Below are 20634 nucleotides of genomic sequence, written 5' to 3' on the forward strand. Positions count from 1 at the left end.
GTTGCCGACCCCTGGTGTATGCAATCTAGTTTTCAGCAAAAGTGATAATTGGTGCGCACTGGTCCATATGTAAACTGTGTAACCAGCAGCTAGTGATCTTACAGGTGATCTTAAACTGTCAATAGTACAAGTAGTTAAAATGTTGATCCTGCACTATTGTTACACAGGGGGTACAAATATAAAGTGTAGTATTGTACTCTTAAATATTATTGAGAGTGTATGTCTAAAAACTAAATGTTTTATTAGGGGGAAGGAATTCAGAATATTAACTATAGGCAAAACATAAACATAACATAGAACAATATAATTGATTACATAGCTGATGAACAGATGAATAGGAAAAAAATTGTACAATTGAAATAAAAAGCATTAAAAGTGATGAAAACCGTAAACAGTCCATCCAATTCAGCGTATGCCTATAAGGACTAATTAGTACCTTCACATTTTTATATAATGGTTCATTAAACTTAATTTTCCCCATCAGATTGTTCTAAGGGGCTTTTATCAAAATCATATGGTTGGAAGTGCATAATGGATGTCATTATAATACTTAATGACATGTAATTTCTATGATAATATTTGCTATATCGGTAACCTAGTGTGACATGTCACAATGGTTCTCAATTGTTATCAGATAAGCTGGCAAGAAGACTACTGGCTAGTCACCAGTGACGTCACATCACTGTATACGGTGATCAACCATTCGCATGGCCTAGCTAGCATAGAATACCATCTTCAAAAAGATCAGGAGAACCATACAAAACAAATTAGGTTTATTTTAGATAGCATTGACTTCATACTGCATAACAATTAGTTTTGGTTCCAAGACCAATTTTTTCTGCAAATCAGAGGAACAGTCATGGGGACCAGGTTCGCTTCGAGCTATGCCAATCTCTTTATGAGCAAGTGGGAGGACGAGTCCATCTGGTCTAACCAAGAGATCGGAGCGAACCTGGTCCTATGGCGACATTACATAGATGATATTCTCTTCATATGGCAAGAAGATGAGCAATCTCTTCTCCAGTTTGTTACTACATTAAATGAAAATAAATATGATTCAAAATTCACCACTAATTACAGCAGATCAGAGGTTGACTTTTTAGATCTGACAATATATATATAAAAAATGGCAAAAAATTGAAACCAAAACACGCTACAAGCAAGTAGATGTTAACAGCTATATTCTCTCTACTAGTAACCACCACCCACGATGGCTGAGCAATATTCCAGCAGGTCAATTCAAAAGAATTAGAAGGAACTGTTCTAATATTGAAGATTACAGAACACAAGTCCTGCGGAATTAGTGGCACTATATAAATAAATGGTGATGATGATGATGATGATGGTGATGTTGAAGGCTGTTGTTTAAAAACACAATTTGAGCGAAATAGAATCAATGGATAGACAAGACATACAAAACCAAACCAAAGGACATTAAAACAGGTGATCAGATACGTTTCATAACAAGATATAATAGTTCAGCTCCCAAAATTAGTAAACGTATTAGAGAGATATGGGACATACTCCTACAGGATGAAACTCTAAAAAAATATTCTACCCACTTACCCTAGCATAGTTTTTAAGAAGGCTCCTGATCTAAACACCCAACTGGTCAAAAATCATATTAGACCCAAGCAACAATTGCAACAGGTTCAGCTAACAAACAAGAAGCCTGAAGGATTCTACAGATGTGGCCGCAGTGTAGGATATATATCCTCCAAAACACGCAACACTAAGCCCACCACTGAGATTATATCATCCAAAACAAGAAAAAAAACTAAAATCCGAGATTTCTTAAAGTGTAACACGAAAGATGTCATTGACTTATTACAGTGCCTGTGTAATTTGCAATATGTGGGCCATACCATTAGACCCTTAAAAATCGTATAGAAGAGCATATCCGGAATATTAAAAATGGGTTGGATACTCATAGCATCTCCCAGCATTATAAAAAGATACACAACCAGGACCCCTCTACACTATGCTTTACAGCCATGCAGAAGGTACAAAGAAATTCAAGGGGAGGCGATTTCTTGAAAACCATAAACACTATAGAGACCAAATGGATCTATGAGCTTTGAAATCTTGCTCCCAATGGTCTCAATATAGATTTCGATATTCAGAGTTGCGAGTAATATTATACAAACCCCCAGGGACCCACCACAGCACAGCCATGTCTAGTCTTAGTCTACAGCCATGCCATCATGGCAAATGCCCAAAACCATCAGAACTTGGAAGCTAAGCCAGGTTGAGCCAGTTAAGTATCGAAGCCATATGGCTTGCAGGATACCTGGTGCTGTATATTACACTAGATATATGGCTCACCTGGGTCAGGGGACCCTGACAAGAAGGATGCACACGCATATCGAAGATGTATAAGGAAACATTTATATAATGGCACCTTACGATAGATTAACACAAAAATCCTTCAGTTATATATTTCATATAATTGATTCTCCTATGTCAAGATCTTATATTTTAGTTTGGTCACTGTAATAACTATAGTATCTGATTTCAATTGAGAACCATTGTGACAAGTCACACTAGGTTACCCATATACCAAATATAATCATAGAAATTACATGTCATTAAGTATTATAATGCCCCTTAAAACAATCTGATAGGGAAAATGAAGTTTAATAAATCATTATATAAAAATGTGAAGGTACTGATTAGTCCTTATAGGCATAAGCTGAACCTATGCATAATCAATGCTATAGAAAATCATTTTAATCATATTGTAATATATATAACATTCTTACACATATATATGATAAATGTCTGTATATAATATTAAAGTTATTTTATTGTTTACCAATAATCATTGTCTATGTGATTTGTGTGGATCCAACTCACAAAGCGATTTATTAACAAAAACAAAAGAATAACAATTAAATAAGCAAGTACAGCCGAAACATACGCTGCGCTTTTGCTGGATCCATGTTACAATCATTCAACCCTGAAATCTGTGGTCAAAGAGACTGTAAGCTGAGTCCAGAGAGCAATATATATACATTTGGTGTTACAGTAAATACAATACAGATGACTTGACATGTTTTCTTAGGTTCAGGCTCCAGGAAAGTCCAGTATAGTGTAGTTCATAAGTCAGTTCAAACGACACCCTCCAAAGGTGGGGGTCAGTTCTCTAAGGGTTGGTGTCATATGCATACTAATCTTCCCGTCGACAGCTAGTTCAAACTAGTCTATTTATACTATACACACAATACCATTCTGATCATTAATTCCCTATATTCCATAACTAGCATACAGGAAGTGTGATCTTATAGCTGATCATATATAACTAAAAATTCAATAACATTTGTTCATAAATGACTGTGGGTTGGAACTATTATAAAATGAACTATGTACAAAAGGGACTGTGCAAGTGTAAGTTTATGCGTGCGTTATTTATCGTGCGATTGTGTCATAACACGTGGCGTACTGATCCCAATTGCACGATAAAACAATATTAATCAATATACTTTCTTTCATCCAATTATTCGACTTTGACAATAATAAGAACAGAGGCTTTGATCGTGTATACATAACTCTATTGTTTACTTATACAAGAGTCAGTTTAATATGATGGCCTATGCATATGTAAACCAATCTGTGCTATTGACGTCACTCATGCTCTACTACAAATCCGAGGCATATCGCAACCACTACCACTTTCCTATGCTCCATCTATGCTATGTTGATGTTATGCCTATAGTTAATAGGCTGAAATCCTTTCCGCTAATTAAATATTTAGTTTTTAGACATACACACTCAATAATTTTTAAGAGTAAAATACTACACTTTATATTTGTACCCCCTGTGTAACAATAGCGCAGGATCAACCTTTTAACTAATCTAGTTTTCAGTGCCTGAGAATATATTGTTGACTTCTCTCTGAAGGTTCTGCATTTCAGGAGAGGATGAGGTCTCCTATGCAGAGGACACTGAGATCCTTCTCTCTAATCTCTTGACCGATATATCTGGCAGACCTGTGAAAGGAATCTGAAGGATACACATTGGTCTTGTGAACTGCGACTGACGTCTTGCGTGGGTTAGGTAGCATTGGTGTAACACCTGACAGAGTAAAGGTAAAACTACGATTGTTCCTGGTCCTAGATAACTGGCGCACAAAGTCCACAAAAACAGAGAATGTGGGAAATGGCACATTGTTCCGTTGATTGTATGTGGAGACAAGTGTGACCCACTGTTCCTGCAGATTATAAGGTAGTTTTGCACTCTGGTTGTGTGAAGCTCTCAGGGCTATCATTGAACTTTAAAAGTCTTGTGTTACTAGCTCTCGGCGTGCAAAAACTTAGCAAAGTCTGGAGTGTCCTGGTTGGCTCTAGGATATGCTGTTGGTAAGTAAGTGGTGTGTGGTCATACCAGCTAGGATTGTCTCCAAAGGATTATCTCCAAACCACAAATCTTTTTTTGTGGTTTGGAGACTCAAATTCTTGGTGTAGTGGAGGGATGACAGCAAAACCACTCCTACTTTAATAATTCAATCGAGATGTGAAATTTTGAAGAATGTGTATTTAAATAGTAAAAAACATGGTAGATCAAGTGGTAAAAATGAATAGATAGTAGAATATAATTACAATATGAACACATATAACACAATGCAAACATGAAAATATGGCATAAATGCATAATTTGACAAAATATCTTACCATCTGCTATGCTAAGGGGAGGAATATACTTCTTCTCTGACTTACCATGTAGGATCTAAAATGGTGACTGTGAAAGGATGGACTGCCTATGCCACCCTGTCTGTTGTCGCTGTGGACTGGCTGGACTTACTTTGCCACCGTCCCCTTTCTTTTCCAAATACGCCCCTCTCCTGTCACAATAGGCTCCTACACCGGTACCTACAACTGCTTCCATCTGGGTAACTCTCACTGCTAGGGTACCCCCTTGGTAGTATACCTGACCTCTTGTCTTCAGATCAGGGTTGCTGTGGATGGTTCCCCCCTGGCATATCACACTGGCCAGAGCTGCAGGTAGCTGGAAAAACGTTAGCACTGGAATGCTGGATCCAACTCAGATCAACCGAAGAACGGATTAGATTTGGGTCTAATCTGTAGGTCACAGGAATTTACAGCAGGCTAAGTAGTAATCAAAGCAGATTCTTGAAGCAAAATATGGTTTATTAGCTGAATTAGTCCTAACAAGGACAGTTCACACACCAGTACTAGCAATCTTTACAGAAGTATACATGGTACAAAAATGATACACACAATGCTCAAACAGCTCGCTTTTTATACAGTTCTGACATACAGTCAAGTGCATAAATATTGGGACATAGACACAATTCTCATATTTTGGGCTCTATACGCCACCACAATGGATTTGAAATGAAACTAACAAGATGTGCTTTAACTGCACACTTTCAGCTTTAATTTGAGGGTATTTACATCCAAATCAGGTGAACAGTGTAGGAAGTACAACGGTTTCTATATGTGCCTCCCACTTTTTAAGGGACCAAAAGTAATGGGACAAACTAAACAATCCTACATCAAACTTTCACTTTTTAATACTTTGTTGCAAACCCTTTGCAGGCAATTACAGCCTGAAGTCTGGAACGCATAGACATCATCAGACGCTGGGTTTCATCCCTGGTGATGCTCTGCCAGGCCTCTACTGCAAATGTCTTCAGTCTCTGTTGTCCTTGGGGCCTTTTCCCTTCAGTTTTGTCTTCATCAAGTGAAATGCATGCTCAATCGGATTCAGGTCAGGTGATTGACTTGGCCATTGCATAACATTCCACTTGTTAGCCTTAAAAAACTCTTTGGTTGCTTTTGCAGTATGCTTCGGGTCATTGCCCATCTGCACTGTGAAGCGCCGGTCCAATGAGTTCTGAAGCATTTGACTGAATATGAGCAGATAATATTGCCTGAAACACTTCAGAATTCATCCTGCTGCTTTTGTCAGCAGTCACATCATCAATAAATACAAGGGAACCAGTTCCATTGGCAGCCATACATGCTTCACTGATGAGGTGGTATGTTTTGGATCATGAGCAGTTCCTTTCCTTCTCCATACTCTTCTCTTCCCACCACTCTGGTACAAGTTGATCTTTGTCTCATCTGTCCATAGGATATTGTTCCAGAACTGTAATGGCTTTTTTAGATGTTATTTAGCAAACTCTAATCTGGTCTTTCTGTTTTTATGCTCACAAATGGTTTACATCTTGTATTGAACCCTCTATATTCACTCTTGTGAAGTCTTCTCTTGATTGTTGACTTTGACACATATACACCTACCTCCTGGAGAGTGTTCTTGATTTGGCCAGCTGTTGTGAATCGGTTTTTCTTCACCAGGGAAAAAATTCTTCTGTCATCCACCACAGTTGTTTTCCGTGGTCTTTTGGTGTTGCTGAGCTCTTCAGTGCATTCTTTCTTTTTAAGAATGTTCCAAACAGTTGATTTTGCAACACCTAATGTTTTTGCTATCACTCTGATGGGTTTGTTTTGATTTTTCAGCCTAATGATGGCTTGCTTCACTGATAGTGACAGCTCTTTGGATCTCATATTGAGAGTCGACAGCAACAGATTCCAAATGCAAATGTCACACCTAGAATCAACTCCAGACCTTTTACCTGCTTAATTGATGATGAAATAACGAGGGAATAGCCCACACATGTCCATGAAATAGCTTTTGAGTCGATTGTCCCATTACTTTGGGTCCCTTAAAAAGCGGGAGGCACATATAGAAACCATTGTAATTCCTACACCGTTCACCTGATTTGGATGTAAATACCCTCAAATGAAAGCTGAAAGTGTGCAGTTAAAGCACATCTTGTTAGTTTCATTTCAAATCCATTGTGGTGGTGTATAGAGCCCAAAATATGGGAATTGTGTCGATCTCCCAATATTTATGTACTTGACTGTAACTTCTTGCAGGAGTAAGCCAGTCCCCTGATCCGAGATGGTTCCGCAACGTCCAAGCTATTTTTTGTATCAGGATACAATATGTTTTCCCAAACATGGATTTATATGCAATGCAAAGCTAACAATATTTGCATTACTCTGTTATATGCTAAAACTTAATGCTTGCATTATCTGAGATGCAGCCACGCAAGACAGAAAGGCAGTGGCCCCCTGCTGGGTATACAGGCTAAACAGGTGTTTGTCACTTCACATAAAAAGGCTTACTTAGCATTTCCTGCAATCAGCAAAACAGACTTCCTCTAGCAAAGTTACAAACCCAAAATATGACACTTCCATACAAAACACATCCCAATGTAACACGATAAGTGCATTTTCAATTATACATTGGTGCCTGCACCTCTGATTGAAATACATTTCTACAATAAATTATTTCTACATGATCCAGCCACAAATACGTTATTTAGAAGTGATCCAGCCACAGTGACCTCCTGTCATTACCTATGATGCATTAAGAACTAGTTACGGAGGCCTGAGTTGTTCAGTTAAGGTGGCACGAGGTTGGCCACTTAGGTGGAATTTACACAAGAACAAATGCACATGTAAAAATAACAATCCTGAAGTCATAAAAACAATCCTTTTAACTAAATTTACAACATAGTGATCTTCTATTTGTATTCAGGTATATGCAGGTCAATATTTCAATCTCCCATTAGATGACGAAGTTGACAATGCTGTGTATGGTCATCACTATGTTTTAGACTAGACCCCATGCAAGTTTTCCTTCTGAAAAACAGCGTACTTCTGCATGAGCCGGAGTTTGAATCAGACATACCTGCAAGGTAATGTCTTTACTGTACATTGCTTACTTACATCCGCTACTTTCCTGCCGTTTCCTCACTGAAATCGTAGGCTGTAATAAGTATCCTTTGTGCTAAAACATGAATTGAATGTGGCTGCATTCTGTGACATATGGTCCAGTTCTGGGCATGTGCAAAGTGTTTTTGCGAATTGCATGCACAAAATCGCTGTTTACATCCCTTAATGTATCAGCCCACCATGTTTAAATGGACATGATGTTTAATATATTGAATGTGCAACGTCATATTTGGCAACTTGTGAGATCTTCCTTCCAGGAGAGAAGATATTGCTGGCAATTTCTGTCGACGAGACCAAGCAGAACATGTCATTTGGCCAGGTGTGGTAGGGTTTTCCGGCTCAGACAAACCCGACACAGTAGAGAGCGACGAAAATATAACGATGACAACAACGGTCATGTACAAATTGCGACTTACTAAGTTAATGACAAGTGGTGTTTGCGGCAGCTTGAATTCCCTTCCACTGTAAAAACCGACCTTGCAAAAGCTGGACGCTACCAAATCACATCATATGTAATGTTCCGAATGCAAACTGCGGTTTTAAAGCAGCAGTGGCTGTACCCACAGCATGTATAATGTAATTTAGGCTGTGGGTCCAGCCAGCGCCCATATATTAAATACACTCATTCACTACATTTAAAAATATGTTCCGTGTGTCGGGGGTTAACCCACTGAATGCTGCGGCGCCAGTACCAAACTTCCAGCTCCGCAGTGCATATTTAAAATGCATTTATTTTTTATAATATATGTCTTTGTAAATAACAATTTTGCACACGCAGTGCCTAGCACCAGTGAATTAACCACTCCAGCGCCGGTTTTCAACCCTCCTTGCACCGGAGCACATTTAAAGATGGCCACACATGTGTGGTGGACAGAACACTGGAACCGGCCACAATATGTTTTATACTGGCCATAATAGGTAATACAGAGCTGTAACTAGGCAGGTGCGGGCGGTGACATCGCCCAGGGCGCAAGCTCAAGAGGGCGCAGCAGCCGCCCGCTACCTGGCTCTGTATCTACAGCCTTTTACTTTCACAGTGGAACGCATGTACGTTCCACTGACGGGAAGTTCGGCATTTGTTCCAAATACCGAACTTCCTGTTAGTGGAACGAACATGTGTTCCACTGCGAAAGTAAAAGGCTGAAATCTCTTTCCCTCTCCCTCTATGCTGAACTTTCTTTACAACCGATACGGCCGCCTCTTACCACAAATGCAGTGTCCCTGCTGTGCTGCTAACTTCCTTCAGGCCCTAAAGCTGCTTTTCACTCACCTCATGTGGATCATCCTGCTGTCCAAGCCGCTTTGCCTCCACCAGCGACAGTCTCCTGAGTTCCGCTCTACTTCCATGCTGCGTGGCTCTACTCCCTCCACTCACTGTGCAGGGCTTTGTGTATTGTGTTTCTGTGGCGCATTTCTCCCGACTCCCTGTGAACATCACTCATCTGATTCAACGCAGTCACCTGCATCCCTGATTCCCCACAAGCCTACCTGTGTCTGCACTCCCCTGCCACATGTGCCATGGGAGCTGCCATTTTTGCTTGACGATCACAGATCTAAACAGTCTTCCTGCTACAAACACTCTTCAAGCTTATAGAGTTCTCGGATTGTCTCCCATTTGGCATCCTTGGGTGAGTCCCTGTCGGAGATAATTACATAACTGACTCCAAACTTGAGACTGTTCCTCTGCTGCACAATCTTGCCCCTTAACATTACCATCACTCATGTTTCCTTTCCTATATATTGGTGTGGACTAAACCCAATGTACCAAAGCTTGACCCAATGGCCACTGCACTATCCCCTTTTCCTACGGGTTTATTTTTTTTTATGGTCATTAGGGCAGAGAACCGGTTGTTAATTTATTTGAATCCTACTACTGTGTGTGTATATATATATATATATATATATATATATATACACACACACACAGATAAATATATATATATATATATATATCATGCATTTGCAAATATGTGTAACAGAATTCTTTCAGTAAAGTGATAGCCACACCTCCACATTAGGTTGGCCACGCCCACTTGGCAAATGTCACTCCCACATAGATGGGGGCGCCGGTGACCTGTCTCGCCCAGGGCACTAAAATGTCTAGTTACGGCGCTAAGGTAATAAGATGAAGTTTCAGAGTGGAAAAAAAAGCTTACGGTTTAACTTGTTCGATTAAGGTTTACTACACTTATTCACTATCTAAAATTTAAGAAAACTATAGAAACTCTTCCACTCAAACTCCACAAAGCACTGAAATTATGACGATTAAGGCAGAAGCCTTAATGGACGTGTTCCTTGCACAACACAGACATGCTATGCCATCACATCCTGTGGTTAGCTGCAGATTGAGCACTATCATGGAGTGAGATTGCCGTCACTTACAAAATGGTGGAGCTGCTAATTCCCAGATTTGTGTGTTCACTGGAATACACAGATTATAGTCCCCACAGTCACCCCCCGTTAGTCCTGTTTTATGGATTGTAATTTAATAAATGCTAAAGGCTGACACCACACCACTGCACCACCTTACTCTTTTACCTTAAAGCTGTCAAAGCTTTAATCATGACCTGAAATAATGACACAGACACATGTTTATTTTTTTGGCGCCCTAGGGTCAAAGTTTTAATTGTTATAAAAAAATGTTATAAAAAAATTATGGCAACGAAAGCAGGTGCAGTAACACCAACCAGTCAATACCAACCGAAACTTGGGGTGGCCAGCCGGCCCAGAACCCTGGCGCTTCCTTAATGGTGTCAAAAAGACTCCACACCTTCTGGCCACAAATGGTACGCTTAAACAAACAATACCCGGACACCTACACAAGTGACCTTGAAGAGACAAAAGCGAAGGGGGAAGAATACTGCGGCCCACGACAACATTTTCACCAATGTATTAAACCGCTGGCTGCACTGCTTCCCGCCAATGCTGGCGTCCCCTAAAGGACAGACAGCCCATCATCATAGGACCCTAGAATGCTGCCAAAACCAAAAAATCTGCTTGATAAATAAACTCAAACTGATGTCCTTGAGGTGTACCACTCTTGGGTAAATCAAAATGAGAGAACAGCATATGATGTGGATGTAACAACCATCCTCCATATCACACATCACACCAGTTTCGTTCAGTGTGATTCATTGTGTTCCTTGGTTTCCCTTGGTTACCACTGTCGGCTGGTCAGATTGGCGTTCCGCTCCCATCAGGCGCCATCATGCCTAGTGTACTGCGCAGGCGCTACCCCAGGAACCTTCAAACCTCTGCTCAGCGGTGATTGGATCATCTGCAGCTAGTTCACTTTATTAGGACCCTCCTCCATGTAATGGGTGTCAGATCATCAGATCTCCCTATCTGATTGGAAGCATCTCCTCTGACTCCTGTTCAACTACTCCGTGGTTCCTGTAATCGTGGCTCATGCTGCTTACCCCTACTCAATGATACCTGTGCAGTTCATCATTTCCAGCTATACCTGTGCAGCTTACCACTACACAGCGTTACCGGTGCAGCTCATCGCCTTCAGCTATACCTGTGCAGCTCATCGCTTCCAGGTATACCTGTGCAGCTTACCACTACACAGCATTACCGGTGCAGTTCATCGCTTCCAGCTATACCTGTGCAGCTCATCGTTTCTACCTATACCTGTGTAACTCATTGCTTCACCCCCTTTTGGTTCAGCTTGCCTCACAGTCTAAACCTGTGGCTTCACTGCAGAGCATCGCTCATCATCGGTCCAGTTCCAGAGTTATTCACCTGTGGGGATCTCAGTGCTATTGCTTCCTGCAGCTCATCGCTTCCCCGCCTTATTGGTTCAGCTTACTTCACAGTCTAGACCTGTGGCTTCACTGCAGAGCATAGCTCATCATTGGTCCAGTTCCAGAGTTATACACCTGTGTGAATCTCAGTGCCATAGCTCCCTGCAGTCCATCTCCTCAACACTACTCCTCCTCTGTCCTCAGTGACTCGGTGGTTCTGTATATTATCTGCTCTGTGCCTCCTAGAGGACCGCGATCTGCAGTTGAGAGCAGCCAAGACCATATGCCCTTGCGGGAATCCCTGGTGAATTCCTCTCCTACGTTAGACTCCACACCTCTCTGGGGGTAGACTGTCACTCGAGCAGAGGTCAGGACCATTCCCATTATCTTGCTTTTGTGACACTCCAGCTGCCTAGTATTAAATAAGCAGTTTACATGCTGCCTCATGCTACCCATGATCAATCATGTGAGATTACCCCTCCAATTACGTCTGGAAATGATATCCGATCAAAAACCTATCATGCCGGGCCCTCTAATCGCTATGACAAGCAGATCCTCTATCATCTGCCAAATCAGGTCAATTATTTTCACCTTAATCAAATGAGAAGCCCTGAAGTGCATTATGAGGGTGACAAAAGCCTAATGTCTAGATATCTGGCTAGAAAACGCTTCTGTCAATGCATCCCCATCTTACCAAAACCACTGTTCTCTGGGTCATTACAAGTGAATGCATTCGGAGCCGAAGGGAGTCTAGCAGTCCAGATGATGGAAAAGTGGCCAAACAACCTCTAAACAACCTCTAAACACCCTCAAAGGGGCTTGGGGAAATGCTCTGGTAACCAGAACGTCCCAAGGGTCCATTACACACATATATGTACATTAAATGCATAGACACACTATTCAGAGTACACATACACCAGTCGGATATAACTAAATAGATAAGATGCAGCCCTGCAAGCAAGTGGAATGTATCAGCCTGAAAATGCTGGGCACAGGGAAGTAAAGAGAAAGGGGAGACAGAGGCAACCCATATGAAGTTAAAAACCATAAAAAACCATGAAGGTGCTCAATGCTATGAGGTCCTTTATCACAGGAAAAATTAAGGAAATCCCTTCATGCCCTCACCCCCATAAAGGACGAGCGGAACGAGTCCTGGGTTACCAATGGGAATGGAAGATCACAATTTAGTGGGTCTTAAATCTCTTGAAAGCGGGGCATTTGTGGTCTCACAGCCTCTTGGTGCTACTACTGGTACTGCAGAGGTGGCTGCACCAATCCTAAATCAGCCTGGTTCAAACCAGCTGCCAACACATATTCTGAATAAAAAATGAAATCATTATTTGGTGGGCGACGCACCGTCAAGATGAAGTAACCACACCCCGCCCCTTAGGGGCCTAAACCACGAGTAAGCCTTGGCCAATGCCACCGGGCATACCGCTGAATCTGTGTGAGTGCCTCCAAAAGTGTCCAAACACCCCACTGCCAAATTGCCATTTTAGATTTATGTGACTTGCACATCAGGTGTCACGGTCTGCCTCCTGCAGCTCCTGTTTGCCAGGACCTTTTGTTGGTCTTTCTGGATATATTTAGCCTGCAGTACCACTATGCCACCAACGGGGCCACTGTGGTGCTTGAACTGTTTTCCTTTTTGCGGAGCTAAGTTTTCTCAGGAAGATTTACACCTGCCACTACTCCTTAAAAGACAGCCTCGCCCAGCAGTCTGGGCCAGATCATCAGGTCACTCGACCTGATAGGAAGCAATCCTTTGACTCCTGTTCCTGGTTGTCTTGTGGTTTTGCTGTTTATTCCACTGCTGCAAACACAGCTCATCATCTATCTGTTTCCTGAGTATACACCTGTGTGGATCTCTGTGCTTCTGCTCTCTACAGCTCATTGCTTCTCAGTGTAACCTGTTCAGGTTACTTCCACCGTTACCTGCTGTCTGCTCTCAAGTGTTTCAGCATTATCAGGCTACTCGCCTCAACACCCTTCCAGAGGTATCCAACCCTGCAATCCGCAGGCTACTCATCTCACCACCTCTTCCAGAGTTATCCAACCCTGCAATTCGCAGGCTACTCATCTCACTACCTCTTCCGGAGGTATCCAACCCTGCAAATCGCAGGCTACTTATCTCACCACCTCTTCCAAAAGGTATCCAACCCTGCAACCTGCAGGCTACTCGTCTCACCACCTCTTCCAAGGGTATCCAACTCTGCAACCCGCAGCCTTCTCCTCTCACCACCTCTTCCATAGGTATTCAACGCTGCAATCCACAGGCTACTCATCTCACCACCTCTTCCAGACATTTCCAACCCTGCAATTCACAGGTTACTCATCTCACCACCTCTTCCAGAGGCATGCAACCCTGCAACCCGCAGGCTACTCATCTCACCCCCTCTTCCAGGGGTATCCAACCCTGCAATTCACAGGTTACTCATCTCACCACCTCTTCCAGAGGTATCCAACCCTGCAACCTGCAGGCTACTCATCTCACCACCTCTTCCAGACATTTCCAACCCTGCAATTCACAGGTTACTCATCTCACCACCTCTTCCAGAGGCATTCAACCCTGCAACCCGCAGGCTACTCATCTCACCCCCTCTTCCAGGGGTATCCAACCCTGCAATTCACAGGTTACTCATCTCACCACCTCTTCCAGAGGCATGCAACCCTGCAACCCGCAGGCTACTCATCTCACCCCCTCTTCCAGGGGTATCCAACCCTGCAATCCGCAGACTACTCATCTCACCATCTCTTCCAGACATATCCAGACATATCCAACACCATCTCTTCCAGACATATCCAACCCTGCAATCCGCAGGTTACTCATCTCACCACCTCCTCCGGAGGTATCCAACCCTGCAATCCACCGAGTGTCAGAGTGAGTTTTTTATTGGAAACCCATTTCAAATTCCCCGCCCCGAGTTTTGCGGTCATATGACCGCCGAACCCGGAAGTGCTGCTTCCGGAACTGACGGAGCGGCGGGGGAGTGAGGAAGGTAAGCTCGTTACAGTATCCCCTACCCTAAAGGTGGACTCTGGACACCTACAAGGGCTTTAAGGGAAAGTTTTTATGAAAGAGTTTGAGTAGACGGGGGGCATGATGGTCAACAGCTTTTACCCAGGAGCGTTCCTCGGGACCATAACCTTTCCAGTCCACCAAGAATTGCACAGTACCTCTGATTTTACAGGAGTCCAGATCCTGAACAAGAACGGAAGGAGGAGCTCTAGGAGGAGTGTAAAACTTGTTAGTAACCACTGGTTTCAGCAGGGAAACATGAAAAACATCTGGAATATGTAGAGAACGTGGCAAGCTTAATCTGAAGGCTACTAGATTGATGATCTCAGAGATGGCAAGAGTTCCAATGAATTTGGGAACGAATCTCTTGCTGGGAACTCTTAAAAGAATATTTTGTGTTGCTAGCCATACTTTTTCACCGATGGTCAGGTTAGGGCCAGCTCTTCTCTTTTTATCGTAGGCTTTTTTAGAGCGAATGGTGGCCTTTTCAAGGTTCAATTTGGTTTGTTTCCAGATGTGCGAGAAGTTGCGAAATAATAAATCCACTGCTGGAACTTCGGAAGAAGAAATTTGAGAAAAGGTGGGTAGTCTAGGGTGACAACCATAAAGGACAAAAAAAGGGGAATTGGAGATGGCCTCGTGGAAATGGTTGTTGTGGGCAAACTTAGACCATGGAAGGAGATCCACCCAGTTGTCTTGATTGGCTGAAACAAATATTCTTAAGAATTTATTCAATTCCTGGTTGGTTCTCTCTGTCAGGCTGTTGGACTGGGGGTGATATGCGGAGGAAAAGTCAAGCTTGATTCCAGACTTGTGACAAAAGGATCTCCAAAACTTGGATATAAACTGGGATCCTCGATCGGAGACAATATGATGAGGACAACCATGAAGGCGGAATAGTTCCTTAATTAAAATATCAGCAAAAGGTGGAGAAAGATGGAAGGCCTCTCATAGGAATGAAGTGGGCCATTTTTGAAAAGCGATCCGTGACCACTAGGACTACAGTACATGACTTGGAGGTAGGAAGGTCCATGATGAAGTTCATGGAGATTTGTGACCAAGGGTATTCAGGAACTGGTAGTGGAAGTAAATGACCATAAGACCTCCTCCTTGGGGTCTTGTGTTGGGCACATTCAGAACATGAAGAAACAAATCTTTTTACATCCTCCAGTAGGGAAGGCCACCAGTAGTTGAGAGATAACAAATCCCAAGTCTTGCGAATGCCAGCATGACCGGAGGAAAGAGAACGATGAGCCCATCATAGGAATTTGATGCGGAGGGGAGCAGAAATGAAAGTATTTCCCGGGGGACAACGTCTCTTGAGATGTGTTGCCGCCAAAATTCGGCTGGCGTCCAGAATAAATGTATTCTCCTCCAGGGGTTTCCGAGTCAGCAGGATCAAATGAGCGAGATAGAGCATCTGCCTTAATATTTTTAGATCCTGAATGGAAGGAGATGTTGAAATCAAAGCAGGAGAAAAATAAGGACCATCTTGCCTGCCGAGGATTTAGAAGTGGGCAGTACGCAAATGCAGCAAATTTTTATCAGTGTAGATGGTGATGGGAAACTGTGCTCCCTCTAGGAAGTGCCTCCATTTGAAAAGAGCCAATTTGATGGCCAGGAGCTCCTTGTCGTCGATACCATAGTTTCTCTCAGCAGGTAGAAGACGACGGGAAAAGAATCTGCAAGGACAAAGTTTACCAGCAGAATCTCGTTGTTAGAGCACTGCCCCTGTACCTACGGAGGATGCGTCCACCTCCAGAACAAACGGACGAGAACAATCGGGTTGTTGGAGAATGGGTGCCAAGAAGAAGAGAGATTTTAATGTAGCAAAGGCTTGAGTAGCTTGCACCGACCATACTTTAGCATTCGCAGATTTACGAGTCAAGGCAGTGATGGGTGTCACTAGGGTAGAATATCCTTTAATAAACTGGCGGTAATAATTGGAGAATCCTATGAACCGTTGTGTAGCTTTAAGGCCAGAGGGCTGAGGCCAGTCCGGAATGGCCCTCAATTTGGTGTGGTCCATTTGGAGTCCAGTACGAAATAATATACCCCAAGAAATGAACTTGTTTCTGTTCAAAGGTACATTTTTCTAATTTGCAATATAAATGGTTCCTCCTGATGCGAGACAGAACCTCCAACACGTGTTTGCGATGCGATACTAGGTCTTTGGAGAAGATGAGGATATTGTCTAAGTAGATGACTACGAATTGATACAGAAGGTCTTGAAAAAGTTCATTCATAAACCCTTGAAAGACAGCAGGGGCATTGCATAACCCAAAAGGCAGGACCGAATATTCAAAGTGACCGTCCCGGGTATTAAAATCCCTCTTCCACTCATCCCCCTCCTTAATGTGTACAAGATTGTTAGCTCCTCTGAGGTCCAGTTTAGAGAAGATGGTGGCCCCCTTAATACGGTCAAATAATTTCGAGATCAGTGGTAACGGGTACCGATTTTTTTATGGTGATGCCATTCAAGCCTCTATAGTCAATACAAGGGCGGAGGCCCCGTCTTTCTTTTTTACAAAGAAAAAGCCTGCCCAGCAGGAAAAGAGGATTTACGAATGAAGCCTTTCCTTAGGTTATCTTGAACATAGTCCTCCATGGCCTTGGATTCAGGAATGCAGAGAGGATACACACGGCCTCGAGGCACTGGTTTGCCAGGAACGAGGTCTATACTACAATCCCAAATTCTATGCGGGGGAAGTTTCGTGGCCTCCTGTTCACAAAAGATAAAGGTTTGGTAGGGTTCAGGTAGAAGTGCCAAGGGAAGTTTCTTGTGACATTTGGGACTTCCTTTGGGAACCACCTTTAGAAGACAGTGTGTAAGACAGCGTTACCCCCAAGATAAGATATGGCTGGACTGCCAGTCTAGAGTAGGAGAATGGAGACGAAGCCATGGTAGACCAAGGATGACCGGATTGGTGGATTTCTGGATTACAAGGAAGGAGATACTCTCTCGATGATGTCCCCCAATCTGGAGAATGAGAGTAGTAGTATGTACAATAATGGATCCATCAGGGATTCTCCCATCGATGGCTAAAAGGGAGATAGGTTGTTCCAAGGCTTGCGTGGGAATAGAAAATTGCGTTACCAAAGCAGCTGAAATGAAATTCGCTGCGGCTCCGGAGTCAAGGAGTGACTGAGAGAAGGTATATCGTCCTGTCTGTAAAGAAATGGGAGTGGTAAGGCAATCGTTGCTATAATGGAATGAGGGAGACTGAGTAAGGAGGCCCAACGACACAGCTCCTGAACACGTTAGGCCCTGTCATTTCCCGGACGTTTGGGACAGAAATTCAGAAGGTGACCGCTTTCTCCACAATATAGACACAACCTGTTTCGGAATCTCCTCTCTCTCTCTCTTCGGCCGACAGGTGGGTCCTCCCCAATTGCATTGGTTCTTCGGGAGGAAGAACAGGTGTTTGGAAGTTAGGAGCCAAGCGAATCATACTGCACTGAGATTGTTCCCTCTCAGAATTGCTTTCCTTGAAACGTAGGTCAATCTTAACGCTGAGGGAGATGAGATCATCCAGAGACGTAGGGAGTTCCTGTGATACCAGCTCGTCCTTAATACGATCCGAAAGGCCCTGCCAGAACATAGCCACGAAAGCCTTGTTGTTCCAGCAGCGTTCTGAGGACCGCATACTGCCCCACAGACTGGTTTCCTTGGCGAAGACGCAATAAGCCAGTAGTGGCTTTAGACACCCTTCCTGGCTCATCAAAGATCCTCTTGAAGGTGGACATGAAGGTGGTAAAATTGTGCAGAATGGGATCGTTTCTCTCCCATAAAGGAGAAGCCCTGGCTAAGGCTTGACCAGACAGGAGCGATATTAGATAGGTCACCTTGGCTTTCTCGGAAGGAAAATTCATGGACAGAAGCTCAAATTGAATAAGCATTGGTTCAAGAATCCTCTGCAAAGTTTAGGGTCCACATCAAATTTAGGCGGATTAGGTATCCGCAATTGAGAGGAATCAGCTGCAGCTGCAGATGGGGGGTAGAGGGTCGCAATAACCGGTGCAGGAGGTCCGGTAGCCACCAAGGTATTCAGAACGGTATCCAACCGGGTAGATAAGCTCTAGAGAAATTTTAGGAGCTGCTCTTGATTGGCCTCTTGTTTCTCCATTCTTCCCACTAAATGATCAAGTAGGTCTCTTGCCACTGAATCCATGGTCAGAGCAAACTATAACGGATTAGCTGGATTCAGTACTAATCTTGATTAGCACTGGCTTACGAACTCCCCGGTGTTCACCAAGAACCGCCGCAAGGCGGGAAGGACTTAGCTGCCGGGAGACGCAGGTCGCTGTCCTCAGGTTCGCCTCAAGAAGTAGTATAGCGGATGGAGCAGCGGGTAGATGCAGTGTGACGGTATCGGGATTCAGTACACAGACTGGCGGCAGCAGTGCAAACGGAGGCAAAGAAGTGTCAGACAATCCGGGTCAGGGTCACAGGCAATCAGAATGGTCAACAAGCCGGGTCGGTACACAGGAATAGCAGAGCAATGGAGTAGAGAGAGAGGAACGCCAACAATCCGGGTCAGGATCACAGGAAAACAGAATGGTGAACAAGCCGGGTCGGTACACAAGAGCAGGAGATCCAGGAAGGTAAGGCTAGCAGAGACTGGTACAGAGAGGAGACTTCACAGGGAGCAGGCACAAGGATAATCCAAAGGGACAGGAGCCAGGAACCAGGTGAGTTTTTTTATAGGAAACCCATTTCAAATTCACCGCCCGAGTTTTGCAGTCATGTGACCGCCAAACCCGGAAGTGCGGCTTCCGGGACTGATGGAGCGGCAGGGGAGTGAGGAAGGTAAGTTCCTTACAAAAGGTGAACATAAGTGGATATAGCAATTCACATGTAGAGGGATCCATACAGAGTGTGAATAAGTGAACTAATAAACTTATCACTTAATTAACATAATAGATGTCTGTATCTGATGCAAAATGGCAGTACTAAGAGATGGTGGAAGTGAACACCAATGTGTTGTTAATAGATGCAGGTCAGATTGTTTTATGGATACAAGAAGCATGAATAAATAAAAGTTTGCAAAAAGACTGCCTATTCCAGGTGTGATACATATAGAGACAATGAACTTACACAAATAATGTGGTAGATAAATTGTAAACTATTCTTCTCACCAATGAAGGGAGGGTGTGTGAATAAAGGGTGGAATAATGGTTCTGAAGAGTCAAGGGAAAAAATGGACTGGGGATCAGAGAAAAGTCCCTAGATCAAAATTGATATTAAGGTCCTTAGGGGAGAGGGTTTTTAAAATAAAAATCCATTGTGGTTCTTCATGGAAGATTTGTCTAATATAGTTGTCTCCGCTCGAAGGTTTGGGTAATTTGTTTATCCCAATGTGTTTTAAAGAGAAATGACCATGTTTGTGGTATCTTAAGTAGTGTTCTGATACACAATGTGCTTCGTACTCCCTTTTGATGTTCCTGTTATGACTCGCCGGGCTCTCTGTCAGAGTAACTAGAATAGATAGATAGATAGTTAGTTAGGGGTAGGTAGGTAGGTAGTTAGGTAAGTTTAGATAGCCACTGGGTGTTTAGATAGGTACTTAGTTTAGTTCTTAGTTAGATTAGATAGATTAGTTTAGGTAGATCACTTAGGTAGATAGATTAGCTAGATATATTAGATAGGTATTAGATAGGGTCAGTTAGGTCTGTTCTCTGTCAGAATCTGCCCTCAATTCATGCTGTCATTTTTATATTATGCCTCACCTGGCCAGCCCGTTTCTCCTAGCTCTCTCACCTGGCTTCCTCATTATCACCTGCAACCTATTGGTTCTGCTCTGCTTAAATAGCCAGCTAATCATCTGCAGGATTGCCGGTAATACGTTTACCTTAGTGTTCTGCTCCCTTGTGTTTGCTCTGTTGCCTGTTCCTGTTGTTTACTGCCGGCTTAGTGTATTCTCATGTACCAGACCCTTTTCGTTCCTGACTACTCTTCAGTGGAATTCCCTGTGTACCGACTAGGCTCTGCTTTGACTCTTCTTCTGTGTTGATATCCCGTGTACCAGATCGGATTCTGTTCCTGACGATTCTACTCACCAGTTCCAGTCAGTTATCTCTTGGACCCCTGTAAAGTCGTGCT

The sequence above is a fragment of the Mixophyes fleayi genome, chromosome 8 (genome assembly GCF_038048845.1).
Source record: "Mixophyes fleayi isolate aMixFle1 chromosome 8, aMixFle1.hap1, whole genome shotgun sequence".
Taxonomy (NCBI): domain Eukaryota; kingdom Metazoa; phylum Chordata; class Amphibia; order Anura; family Limnodynastidae; genus Mixophyes; species Mixophyes fleayi.